The sequence below is a fragment of the Pristiophorus japonicus genome, chromosome 3 (genome assembly GCF_044704955.1).
Source record: "Pristiophorus japonicus isolate sPriJap1 chromosome 3, sPriJap1.hap1, whole genome shotgun sequence".
Lineage (NCBI taxonomy): Eukaryota > Metazoa > Chordata > Chondrichthyes > Pristiophoridae > Pristiophorus > Pristiophorus japonicus.
The window spans coordinates 203,782,846-203,796,892 of NC_091979.1; the positions used below are offsets into that span (position 1 = coordinate 203,782,846).

Genomic DNA, 14,047 nt, shown 5'->3' on the forward strand with positions numbered 1-14,047 from the left:
TGTCAATGTCTCAAACCGCAGAGCAGAGCCAGGATTATACAGCTCAGTAAGATTTTGGGGGGGGGGGGGGGGGGGTGTGGGAGAAGCGGGGAACACCTTGATTCCATATCCCCTAATACCCTTGCCTAACAAAACTCAACCAGTCAGTTGTGATATTGTCGATTGCTCCCCAGCCTCAACAGCTTTTCGGGGAGAGTGCACCAGATTTCCACTACCCTTTGTGTGAAGAAGTGCTTCCTGACATCACCCCTGAATGTCCCAGCTCTAATTTTAAGGTTATGTCCCCTTGTTCTGGACTCCCGCACCGGAGGAAATAGTTTTTCTTTATCTACCCCATCAATTCCTTTAAACATCTTAAACACCACAACTAGATTGACATCTAATCTTCTACACTCAAGGTGAATACAAGCCTAGGCTATGCAACCTGGCCACATAATTTAAACCTTTTAGTCCCATTAGCTGACATTCCTCGCCAAGTATGGCAATGGGGCAGGAAACAGCATCGACCTGAAGGATTTCCATGGGATTTGGACCAGCAAGCGCCAGATCCAGGTCACCTTGAAAGTGGACGCCAGCGCAACCATCCTGCATCCCTCCCTCCAGCTTTGCCATCGGAGGAAGTCGAGGCTACATGGTGCACGCCGGACAACCCAATGTGTGCCGAACCTGCGGGAAAGCAGGCCAAGTGGCGGCAAGCTGCAAAGCAATCATTTGCCGCAACTGCAAGAAGGAAGGACACACCAGACAAAGGTCTGCAAAGAGAGCAAGTGCTGCAACCTTTGTGGTCAGGCTGGACATCTGTATAAGGCCTGCCCCCAAGCGCAATTTCAGCTATGTACAGGCAGCAAAGAACATGGTGACATGTGAGGAGAAAGTTGAGGAGTGCAACACCCCAGAGGAGACCGACACCTCCCTCCCCTCCAAGACACTGTGCGAACAAACCACCGCCCTAGTCGACACTGACCGAGAGGAGGAAGGAAAGTCTGCCACGGCAAGCCGCCAGACACTAGCACCCAGCAGTGAAACTCCCCCCCGAGACACCGAGTCCATGGAAGAGGAGGACGCAGAAGCAGAAGAGGAACAGGGATGGCAGCGTGTCACCAAGATGAAGGCGGCCCCCGCAAGGAAAAGGAAAAGAGGCCTCCTGCAGAAACGAGAGGCAAAAGACGGCTAGAGTCCACGACGGACAGCAGTGGCTGCAGCTCTTCCGATTACGAAGGGCGATGCAAAAGCCCCCACTACCACCAGAAGAAGAGGCAAAACGCCAATGTGACCAGCGCGGTCCAGCTCCGGGACCCCGGGAGCAGTGATGGCACCGATGCACCCCTGCTCTGGATGTCCGGGAGCGACGAAGCCACCAATGCACCCCCGCTCCGGATCTCTGGGAGCGACGAAGCAACAGATGCAGCCTCGATCCAGAACGCTGTGAGCGATGACACCACAGGGGATGCACACAAGGAACAACCAACACCAGGTGAGGGCAGCCCAGTTGACACTGCTGGCATTCCCTGGTCGAAGCATCCTCAAGGCAGAGGACAACCCATATCTCAGCCAAGGTGCAGTAGAAGAGTTTAAAGCTAACCTATGTATACAGGAACAGGCCATAGGGCCAAAGGACTGAGTGTTCGAAATGTAATGTTTGGATTGTAATCACCAATTTAAAAATGGGTTTAAAGATTGCATCCGTTAACGTGCGTAGCACTAAGTCGACTACGCGATGTGTTTCCACCTTGGGGTACCTCGCCAAGTTCAAGGCAGACCTGCTATTTTTTCAGGAGTGCGGCCTGCCAGACTTCAGCAGTTATCGGCAGTGGTCGCAATGGTGGTCAGGAGGCAACGATTGCCGTTCCTCCGGCCTGGGCATTCTGCTGCGGGGAGGCCACTTCACCATCACCGAAGTTAAGGAGGTGGTGGACGGCCACCTCCTCGTAGCAGATGTTTTGTATAAAAATTCCCCTCTAAGGCTGGCCCTCCTCCAGCAGCTCCTACTGCTGCTGGCGACATCCAGACCGGTCGTTCTGGGCGATGATTTCAACTGCATCATCGATGCGGATGGACGATCCAGCAGAGCTGACAGCAAACTGGACACCACGTCCAGACTCCTGATGGACGTGGTAAAAGATGCTAAGCTGTGCGGCGTCTTCAGCAACCCTGCAGATGGAGATACACCTGGTCGAGACCAGACGGATCCGTCCTCAGCAACCCTGCAGATGGAGATACACCTGGTCGAGACCAGATGGATCCGTCCTCAGCAACCCTGCAGATGGAGATACACCTGGTCGAGACCAGACGGATCCGTCCCACACGCTCGAGGTCAGATCCACCGATGTCACGCCGATGTCCTTCTCTGGCCACTGCCTCCTACTGGCCGACTGCCTCCCACAGGAAGACCAGAAAGTTGGCAGGGGGATATGGAAGCTCAACGTGAAACTGTTGATCCCGGAAAACGTTGAGGAACTCAAGAGGGATTACAAAAGTTGGATAACCGTAAAACCTCTCTGTGATTTCCCGATGCACTGGTGGGAAACAATCAAGACAAACATCCTCAAAGGTGTTCAGGAGGCAAGAGGGAGACAGAGAGAATTGTCCCAACTTCAGAAGAGTATGCAAAACCTGCTCCTACTGCAATCGATGGGGGTCGATGTCGTGGAGCAACTCCAAGACGTGAAGGGCCAGCAAGCCTCGCTCTTTGCCTCAGAGTTGTCCAAAATCATCTTCCGCTCCAGAGTCCACTCCGTCAAGGAGGACGAGATGTGTTCGCGTTTCTTCTTCCAAAAGGTACACAGGGGGAGTTCTGTGATCAATAGCCTTATGGAAGATGATGATCAGCAAATCCTTCTATGCCGGGCTGTACAACATCAAGCCCACAGACCGCGCGGCCTCCCAGTCTTTCCTGTCGTCGATCTCAGAGGTCTTAGACGACAGCGAGCGGGAGAGTCTGGACCATCCGCTAACTCTGGACAAGCTGACAAAGGCCGCCCGGACCCTCGCGATGGGTAAAACTCCCGGAAGCGACGGCTTACTGGTCGAGTTGTATTCGGTTCTGTGGGACTGGATGGGCCCAGACCTGCTGGAAGTGTACGAGGGTATGCTCCTGGCTGGCAGTATGTCAGAATCAATGAGGAAAGGCATCATTACCCTCATCTACAAGCAGAAGGGGGAGAGGGAGGAAATCAAAAACTGGCGGCCCATCTCGCTGCTCAATGTGGACTACAAGATCCTGTCGAAGGTCATCGGAAACAGAGTCAAGTCTGCTCTGGAGCTGGTGATCCACCCGGACCAGACCTGCGCTGTCCCCGGCAGGAAGATCTCTGATAGCCTGGCGCTACTCAGGGATACGATCGCCTACATGTGGGACAGGACGGTGGACACCTGTTTAATCAGCTTGGGCCAGGAGAAGGCCTTTGACAGGATATCGCACACGTACCCGATGGACGTGCTCTCCAAGATGGGGTTTGGGGAGGGTATCCGCAATTGGATCCACTGCTCTACACAGACATCAGTAGCACAGTTCTAATCAACGGGTGGGAAACTGAAAGCTTTCCGATTAGATCTGGAGTCAGGCAATGCTGTCCCCTCTCCTCTGTCTTGCTTGTGTGCTGTATCGAGCCCTTTGCCGAGTCCATCAGGAAGGATGCGGGCATTAGAGGGGTGACAATTCCAGGCAGCGGAGGCGCTCAGGTCAAGACCTCCTTGTACATGGACAACATCACCATCTTTTGCTTGGATCCACAGTCGGTCCGCGGATTGCTCACAATCTGTGACCAGTTTGAACTGGCCTCAGGAGCGAAGGTAAATCACAGCAAAAGCAAGACCATGCTCTTTGGAAGCTGGTCCGACCGATCCTTTATTCCCTTCACCATGAAGTCAGATTACCTGAAGGCTTTGGGAATATGGTTCGGAGCAGATGGGGCGTGCGTCAAAAACTGGAAGGAGTGTATCGCTAAAGCCAAACATAAACTGGGATGGTGAAAGCTGCGCTCACTCTCCATTGCAGGAAAGAACCTGGTTATCAGGAGTGAAGTGCTCTCGGTATGGTTGTACGTAGCGCAGGTCTGGCCCATACCCCGCTCCTGTGCCATGGTAGTCACCCGAGCCATCTTCCATTTCGTTTGGAGATCGAAAATGGACCGTGTCCGCAGAGACACGACGCACAAATCTCTGGACAAGGGGGAAAAGGACGTTCCAAACGTGGCCCTCATCCTGATGGCCATCTTTGTATGAGGCTGCATCAAGCTGTGTATAGACCCTTCGTCGCAAACACCAAGTGTCGGTATGTGCTGAGATTCTATCTGTCCCCGGTGTTGCGAAGGATGGGTCTGGCCAGGCTGCCGGGGAACGCTCCAACCAGTTGGACCATGCCTCAGCACCAGTCCTTCGTGGAAAAGTTTTTCAAGAAAAATACCTTTGACCATAAGGCCATGAAGCAGTGGTCGGCACACAAGGTCCTGGGCGCCCGACAAAAGGAGGAGATGATGGATCCTGTCGGACGGTTCCCTGAGCAGACTGTCGAACTCGTTTGGCAGAATGTCTCATCGCCAGGGTTTTCACACCAGCACCAAGACGTAGCTTGGTTGGCGATGAGAAGGGCCCTATTCGTGAGATCCCTCATGCACAGCCGGGGTTTCAGAGACACGGCACTCTGCCCCCGAGTTGGCTGTGGTGTGGACAAGACTCATCCATCTCCTTTGGGACTGCCCCTTTGCAAGGCAGGTCTGGAAGGAGATGCAGTGGTTGCTGTCGAGGTTCATCCCAAGCATTTCTGTAACACAGGACTCTGTGCTCTGCGGACTATTCCCAGGGACGCACACCGAGACAGACATCATCTGCTGCTGGAGAGCCATCAACTCGGTGAAAGACGCACTTTGGTCTTATAAGAACATAAGAATTAGGAACAGGAGTAGGCCATCTAGCCCCTCGAGCCTGCTCCGCCATTCAATAAGATCATGGCTGATCTGGTCGTGGACTCAGCTCCACTTACCCGCCCTCTCCCCGTAACCCTTAATTCCTTTATTGGTTAAAAATCTATCTATCTTTGACTTGAAAACATTCAATGAGCTAGCCTCAACTGCTTCCTTGGGAGAAGAAATTCTTTCTCAACTCGGTTTTAAATTGGCTCCTCCGTATTTTGAGGCTGTGCCCCCTAGTTCTAGTCTTCCCTACCAGTGGAAACAACCTCTCTGCCTCTATCTTGTCTATCCCTTTCATGATTTTAAATGTTTCTATAAGATCACCCCTCATCCTTCTGAACTCCGAGTAAAGACCCAGTCTACTCAATCTATCATCATAAGGTAACCCCCTCATTTCTCGAATCAGCCGAGTGAATCGTCTCTGTACCCCTTCCAAAGCTAGTATATCCTTCCTTAAGTAAGGTGACCAAATCTGCACGCAGTACTCCAGGCGCGACCTCACTAATACCCTATACAGTTGCAGCAAGACCTCCCTGCTTTTGTACTCCATCCCTCTCGCAATGAAGGCCAACATTCCATTCGCCTTCCTGATTACCTGCTGCACCTGCAAACTAACCTTTTGGGATTCATGCACAAGGACCCCCAGGTCCCTCTGCACCACAGCATGTTGTAATTTCACCCCATTCAAATAATATTCCCTTTTACTGTTTTTTTTCCCCCAAGGTGGATGACCTCACAATTTCCGACATTGTATTCCATCTGCCAAACCTTAGCCCATTCGCTTAACCTATCCAAATCTCCTTGCAGCCTCTCTGAGTCCTCTACACAACCCGCTTTCCCACTAAGCTTAGTGTCATCTGCAAATTTTGTTACACTACACTCTGTCCCCTCTTCCAGGTCATCGATGTATATTGTAAACAGTTGTGGTCCCAGCACTGATCCCTGTGGCACACCAATAACCACTGATTTCCAACCGGAAAAGGAACCATTTATCCCGACTCTCTGCTTTCTGTTCGCCAGCGAATTCTCTATCCATGCTGATACATTTCCTCGGACTCCACGTACCTCTATCTTCTGCAGTAACCTTTTGTGTGGCACCTTATCGAATGCCTTTTGGAAATCTAAATACACCACATCCATCGGTACACCTCTATCCACCATGCTCATTATATCCTCAAAGAATTCCAGTAAGTTAGTTAAACATGATTTCCCTTTCATGAATCCATGCTGCGTCTGCTTGATTGCACTATTCCTATCTAGATGGCTCGCTATTTTTTCCTTAATGATAGTTTCAAGCATTTTCCCCACGACAGATTCTTCCTGAAACTTGCTGGTCTTCCAGAGCAAGGAGATATCCACGGCCGAGTGTTGCAGGCTCGCGCAATCCAAGGTCCAGGAGTACGTGCTGAGGGACGCACTAAAGATTGGTGCAGTCGCCGCAAAGGCACGATGGGGAAGAGCCACAGTTTAAGGCTCTTCCGCCACGGTAAACCCAGGGGATGGAATCAGACCCGCCTCGGGCTGTACTTGTTAATCTGCTTGTATACATAGAGCACCATGTACTGAAAAACACCTGTGTTGTGCCATGTATAATGAAAGTCTCTGCACTGTTTAGTAACTTGTAAAGAAATGTAAATGTATCCCCCTCCGGTCTGTGTACTGCATTCATCTACATAGTGCTACATGTAACGTGATTCATGATCGGTATTGAAATGTATCCTGGAATCTAACGTAAACCTGTTCTCATCTGCTCCATGTAATACCCTCATTTGCACAGTACTACATGTAATGTGATTTACGGATTGTACTGAAGTGTACCTTGAAATGAAATGCACGCAAGTGCACTGTATGGAACTGCTGTCAGCATCCAAACGAATTGTATGGAATTACTGATCGCAAGGTACTGAGCTATTTTCCAATGTATTGTGAAAATTCTATATGAATAAAGTATATTTTTGAAAAAAGAAATTAGCATTCTGGTGAATCTGCGCTGCGCCCTCTCCAAGGCCAATATATCCTTCCTGAGATACCGTGCCCAGAACTGAACGCAGTGCTCCAGGCAGTCTAACCACATCTTTATACAACTGTAACGGATCTCCCAAATTCCCGGGAACCATGCAAACGCCCCACCCGCACAGTCCCTCTATACCGCGCAAACTCCCCACCCCCACAGTCCCCCCATACCGTGCAAACTCCCCACCCCCACAGTCCCCCCGTACCGTGCAAACTCCCCACCCCCACAGTCCCCCCGTACCGTGCAAACTCCCCACCCGCACAGTCCCCCTGTACCGTGCAAACTCCCCACCCCCACAGTCCCCCCGTACCGTGCAAACTCCCCACCCGCACAGTCCCCCTGTACCGTGCAAACTCCCCACCCGCACAGTCCCCCTGTACCGTGCAAACTCCCCACCCCCACAGTCCCCCTGTCCTTGAGCAGTATTAACGGAACCAACCAAGGGGAAGGCTATTCTAGATCTGGTCTTGTGTAATGAGATAGGATTAATAAACAATCTCTTAGTAAAGGATCCCCTTGGAATGAGTGATCGTAGCATGATTGAGTTTCAAATTCAGATGGAGGGTGAGAAAGTTGGATCTCTAACCAGCGTACTAAGCTTAAACAAAGGAGACTATGAAGATATGAGCGCAGAGTTGGGTAAAGTGGACTGGGCAAACAGATTGAAGTGTAGGACGGTTGATGAAGAGTGGTGTACATTCAAAGAGATATTTCACAACTCTCAAGAAAAATTTATTCCAGTCAGGAGGAAAGGGTGCAAGGGAAAATAAAGCCATCCGTGGCTAACTAAAGAAATAAAGGACGGTATCCGATTAAAAACAAGGGCAAACTATTGGGAGGACAGAAGATTGGGAAGCGTTTAAAAGCCAGCAAAGAATGACTAAAAAAATGATTAAAAAAGGGAATATAAGACTATGAAAGTAAACTAGCACAAAATATAAAAACAGATAGTAAGAGTTTCTATAGGGAAATAAAACGAAAAAGAGTAGCTAATGTAAATGTTGGCCTCAGAGAATGAGACCGGGGAATTAGTGATGAGGAACATGGAGATGGCAGAAATTCTAAACAATTATTTTGTATCAGTTTTTACGGTAGAGGACACTAACAATATTCCAGCAGTGTTGCGGGTGGGGGGAGGAATTTAACACAATCACTAAGGAGGTGGTACTCAGTAAGATAATGGACTAAAGGCAGATAAATCCCCTGGACCTGATGGCTTGCATCCTGGGGTCTTGAGAAGTAGTGGTAGGGATTGTGGATGCATTGATTGTAATTTACCAAAATTCCCTGGATTCTGGGGAGGCCTAGCAGATTGGAAAACTGCAAATGTAACGTCCTTATTTAAAAAAGGAGGCAGACAAAAAGCAGGAAACTATAGACTAATTAGCAGAACATCTGTGGTTGTGAAAATGTTGGAATCCATTATTAAAGAAGCTGTAGCAGGACATTTGGAAAAGCAAGATTCGGTCAGGCAAAGTCAGCATGGATTTATGAAGGGGAAGTCATGTTTGACAAATTTGCTGGAGTTCTTTGAGGATGTAATGAAAAGGGTGGATAAAGGGGAACCAGTGGATGTGGTGTATTTGGACTTCAGGAAGGCATTTGACAAGGTGCCACACAAAAGGTTACTGCACAAGATAAAAGCTCACGGGGTTGGGGGTAATAGATTAGCATGGAGAGAAGATTGGCTGACAAACAGAAAACAGAGAGTCGGGATAAATGGTTCATTCTCTGGTTGGCAATCAGTAACGAGTGGGATGCCGCAGGGATCAGTGCTGGGACCCCAACTATTTACAATCTATATTAATGACTTGGAAGAGGGGACTGCGTGTAACGTAACCAAGTTTGCTGACGATACAAAGATGGGAGGAAGGAAAATGTGTGAGGAGGACATAGAGGCTGAAGGAGGACATAGACAGGCTAAGTGAGTGGGCAAGAATTTGGCAGATGGAGTATAATGTTGGAGAGTGTAAGGTCATGCACTTTGGCAGAAAAAAAAATACAAAGGGCAAGTTATTATTTAAAGGGCGAAAGATTGCAAAGTGTTGCAGTACAGCGGAACCTGGGGGTACTTATGCATGAAACACAAAAGGATCGCAGGCAGGTACAGCAAGTGATCAGGAAGGCCAATGGAATCTTGGCCTTTATTGCAAAGGGGATGGAGCATAAAAGCAGGGCAGTCTTGTTACAGCTATACAAGGTATTGGTGAGGCCACACCTGGAATACTGCGTGCAGTTTTGGTTTCCGTATTTACGAAAGGATATACTTGCTTTGGAGGAAGTTCAGAGAAGGTTCACTAGATTGATTCCGGGGATGAGGGGGTTGACTTATGAGGAAAGGTTGAGTAGGTTGGGCCTCTACTCATTGGAATTCAGAAGAATGAGAGGTGATCTTATTGAAACGTATAAGATTATGAGGGGGCTTGACAAGGTGGATGCAGAGAGGATGTTGCCACTGGTGGAGGAGATTAGAACGAGAGGACATAATCTTAGAATAAGGGGCCGCCCATTTAGAAATGAGATGAGGAGAAATTTCTTCTCAGAGGATTGTGAATCTGTGGAACTCGCCTCCTCAGAGAGCTGTGTAAGCTGGGACATTAAATAAATTTAAGACAGATCGACAGTTTCTTAACTGATAAGGGGAGACGGGGTTATGGGGAGCGGGCAGGGAAGTGGAGCGGAGCCCATGATTAAATCAGCCATGATTTATTTGGATGGCGGAGCAGGCTAGAGGGGCCTTATGGCCGACTCCTGTTCCTATTTCTTATGTTATAGAAACATAGAAAATAGGTGCAGGAGCAGGACATTCGGCCCTTCGAGCCTGCACCGTCATTCAATGAGTTCATAGCTGAACATGCAACTTCAGTACCCCATTCCTGCTTTCTCGCCATACCCCTTGATACCCCGAGTAGTAAGGACTACATCTAACTCCTTTTTGAATATATTTAGTGAATAGGCCTCAACAGCTTTCTGTGGCAGAGAATTCCACAGGTTCTGGGTGAAGAAGTTTTTCCTCATCTCGGTCCTAAATGGCTTACCCCTTATCCTTAGGCTGTGACCCCTGGTTCTGGACTTCCCCAACATTGGGAATATTCTTCCTGCATCTAACCTGTCTAAAGCCATCAGAATTTTAAACGTTTCTATGAGATCCCCTCTCATTCGTCTCAACTCCAGTGAATACAAGCCCAGTTGATCCAGTCTTTCTTGATATGTCAGTCCCGCCATTCCAGGAATCAGTCTGGTGAACCTTCGCTGCACTCCGTCAAAAGCACGAACGCCCTTCAAGTTAGACCAAAACTGTACACAATACTCCAGGTGTGGCCACACCAAGGCCCTATACAACTGTAGTAACACTTCCCTGCCCCTGTACTTAAATCCCCTCGCTAAGAAGGCCAACATGCCATTTGCTTTCTTAACCGCCTGCTGTACCTGCATGCCAACCTTCAATGACTGATGTACCATGACACCCAGGTCTCGTTGCACCTCCCCTTTTCCTAATGTGTCACCATTCAGATAATATTATGTCGCTCTGTTTTTACCACCAAAGTGGATAACCTCACACTTATCCACATTATACTTCATCTGCCATGCATTTGCCAACTCACCTAACCTATCCAAGTCACTCTGCAGCCTCATAGCATCCTCCTTGCAGCTCACACTGCCACCCAACTTAGTGTCATTCGCAAATTTGGAGATACTACATTTAATCCCCTCGTCTAAATCATTAATGTACAATGTAAACAGCTGGGGCCCCAGCACAGAACCTTGTGGTACCCCACTAGTCACTGCCTGCCATTCTGAAAAGCACTCATTTATTCCTACTCTTTGCTTCCTGTCTGCCAACCAGTTCTCAATCCACGTCAGCACACTACCCCCATCCCATGTTCTTATAAACTCCCCATCCGCACAGACCCCTGTACCGTGCAAGCTGCCCACCCCCACAGTTCCCCTGTACCGTGCAAATTCCACACGCCCACAGTCCCCCTGTACCATGCAAACTCCCCATGCCCACAGTCGCCGTGCAAACTCCCCACCCCCGCAGTCGCCGTGCAAACTCCCCACCCCCGCAGTCGCTGTGCAAACTCCCCACCCCCGCAGTCGCCGTGCAAACTCCCCACCCCCGCAGTCGCCGTGCAAACTCCCCACCCCCGCAGTCCCCCTGCACCATGCAGACTCTCCAGCCCCAGTCTCTCTGTACGGTGCAAACGACCCATCCCCACAGCCCCCCCGCAAACTCCCCACCCCCACAGTCCCCCTGTAGGGTTATTCTCTTCAAACCATTTGGAGGCTGGAGTAAATTGTTAGTGGCAATTGCCAGTAGCTTCTAAGTAAGTAGCAGTTTAATTTAATGGGGAAAAGTTAAATAGTTGGGAATCTTTCAGGTTTAGACAGAGAAAAACAAGGTCACTCTCCAGTAGGAGGCAATTAGCAGCTAGTTAAAACCAGCTCTGTAAACTGACCAGTAGTGAGTCATCTCACCGAGATGGTTTTCCAGACCAATATGTCGAGGAACCAACGAGGTGGGAGGCCATCTTAGACTGGGTGTTGTGTAATGAGAGAGGATTAATTAGCAATCTCATTGTGCGAGGCCCCTTGGGGAAGAGTGACCATAATATGGTGGAATTCTGCATTAGGATGGAGAACGAAACAGTTAATTCAGAGACCATGGTCCAGAACTTAAAGAAGGGTAACTTTGAAGGTATGAGGCATGAATTGGCTAGGATAGATTGGCGAATGATACTTAAGGGATTGACAGTGCATGGGCAACGGCAGACATTTAAAGACCGCATGGATGAACTACAACAATTGTACATTCCTGTCTGGCGTAAAAATAAAAAAGGGAAGGTGGCTCAACCGTGGCAATCAAGGGAAATCAGGGATAGTATTAAAGCCAAAGAAGTGGCAAACAAATTGGCCAGAAATAGCAGCGAACCCAGGGACTGGGAGAAATTTAGAACTCAGCAGAGGAGGACAAAGGGTTTGATTAGGGCAGGGAAAATAGAATACGAGAGGAAGCTTGCAGGGAACATGAAGATGGACTGCAAAAGCTTCTATAGATATGTAAAGAGAAAAATGTAGGTCCCCTGCAGTCAGAATCAGGGGAAGTCATAACAGGGAACAAAGAAATGGCAGACCAATTGAACAAGTACTTGGGTTCGGTATTCACGAAGGAGGACACAAACAACCTTCCGGATATAAAAGGGGTCAGAGGATCTAGTAAGAAGGAGGAACTGAGGGAAATCCTTATTAGTCGGGAAATTGTGTTGGGGAAATTGGTGGAATCGAAGGCCGATAAATCCCCAGGGCCTGATGGTCTGCATCCCAGAGTATTTAAGGAGGTGGCCTTGGAAATAGCGGATGCATTGACAGTCATTTTCCAACATTTTATAGACTCTGGATCAGTTCCTATGGAGTGGAGGATAGCCAATGCAACCCCACTTTTTAAAAAAGGGAGAAAACAGGGAATTATAGACCGGTCAGCCTTACATCGGTAGTGGGTAAAATGATGGAATCAATTAAGGATCTCAAAGCAACGCATTTGGAAAGAGGTGACATGATAGGTCCAAGTCAGCATGGATTTATGAAAGGGAAATCATGCTTGACAAATCTTCTGGAATTTTTTGAGGATGTTTCCAGTAAAGTGGACAAGGGAGAACCAGTTGATGTGGTGTATTTGGACTTTCAGAAGGCTTTCGACAAGGTCCCACACAAGAGATTAATGTGCAAAGTTAAAGCACATGGGATTGGGGGTAGTGTGCTGACGTGAATTGAGAACTGGTTGTCAGACAGGAAGCAAAGAGTAGGAGTAAATGGGTACTTTTTAGAATGGCAGGCAGTGACTAGTGGGGTACCGCAAGGTTCTGTGCTGGGGCCCCAGCTGTTTACATTGTACATTAATGATTTAGACGAGGGGATTAAATGTAGTATCTCCAAATTTGCGGATGACACTAAGCTGGGTGGCAGTGTGAGCTGCAAGGAGGATGCTATGAGGCTGCAGAGTGACTTGGATAGGTTAGGTGAGTGGACCAATGCATGGCAGATGAAGTATAATGTGGATAAATGTGAGGTTATCCACTTTGGCGGTAAAAACAGAAAGACAGACTATTATCTGAATGGTGACAGATTAGGAAAAGGGGAGTTGCAATGAGACCTGGGTGTCATGGTACATCAGTTATTGAAGGTTGGCATGCAGGTACAGCAGGCAGTTAAGAAAGCAAATGGCATGTTGGCCTTCATAGCGAGGGGATTTGAGTACAGGGGCAGGGAGGTGTTACTACAGTTGTACAGGGCCTTGGTGAGGCCACACCTGGAGCATTGTGTACAGTTTTGGCCTCCTAACTTGAGGAAGGACATTCTTGCTATTGAGGGAGTGCAGCGAAGGTTCACCAGACTGATTCCCGGGATGGCGGGACTGACATATCAAGAAAGACTGGATCAACTGGGCTTGAATTCACTGGAGTTCAGAAGAATGAGAGGGGATCTCACAGAAACGTTAAAATTTCTGACGGGTTTAGATAGGTTAGATGCAGGAAGAATGTTCCCAATCTTGGGGAAGTCCAGAACCAGGGCTCACATACGAAGGATAAGAGGGAAGCCATTTAGGACCGAGATGAGGAGAAACTTCTTCACCCAGAGAGTGGTGAACCTGTGGAATTCTCTACCACAGAAAGTTGTTGAGGCTAATTAACTAAATATATTCAGAAAGGAGTTAGATGAAGTCCTTACTACTAGGGGGATCAAGGGGTATGATGAGAAAGCAGGAATGGGGTACTGAAGTTGCATGTTCAGCTATGATCTCATTGAGTGGCGTTGCAGGCTCGAAGGGCCGAATGTCCTACTCCTGCACCTATTTTCTATGTTTCTATGAACCCTGCAGACTCCCCACCCCCACAGTCCCCGTGCAAACACCACAAACTCACAATTTCCCTGTAACATGTAACCTCTCCACCCCCACAGTCCCGGACACAGGGCAAACTCCCCACCCCCACATCCCCCTGAACCGTGCAAACTCCCCACCCCCACAGTCCCTCTACCGTGCAAACTCCCCACCCCCACAGTCCCTCTGTACTGTGCAAAGTTCCCACCCACACAGTCCCGGACACAGGGCAAACTCCCCACCCCC

At 48.9% G+C, this 14,047-nt stretch overlaps 1 protein-coding gene across 1 annotated transcript in view; it reads right to left on the reverse strand.

Moving 5' to 3' along the window:
- atic (5-aminoimidazole-4-carboxamide ribonucleotide formyltransferase/IMP cyclohydrolase) overlaps window positions 1-14,047 on the reverse strand; it is a 60,334-nt gene that overhangs the window by 26,205 nt on the left and 20,082 nt on the right. The window lies entirely within an intron of this gene.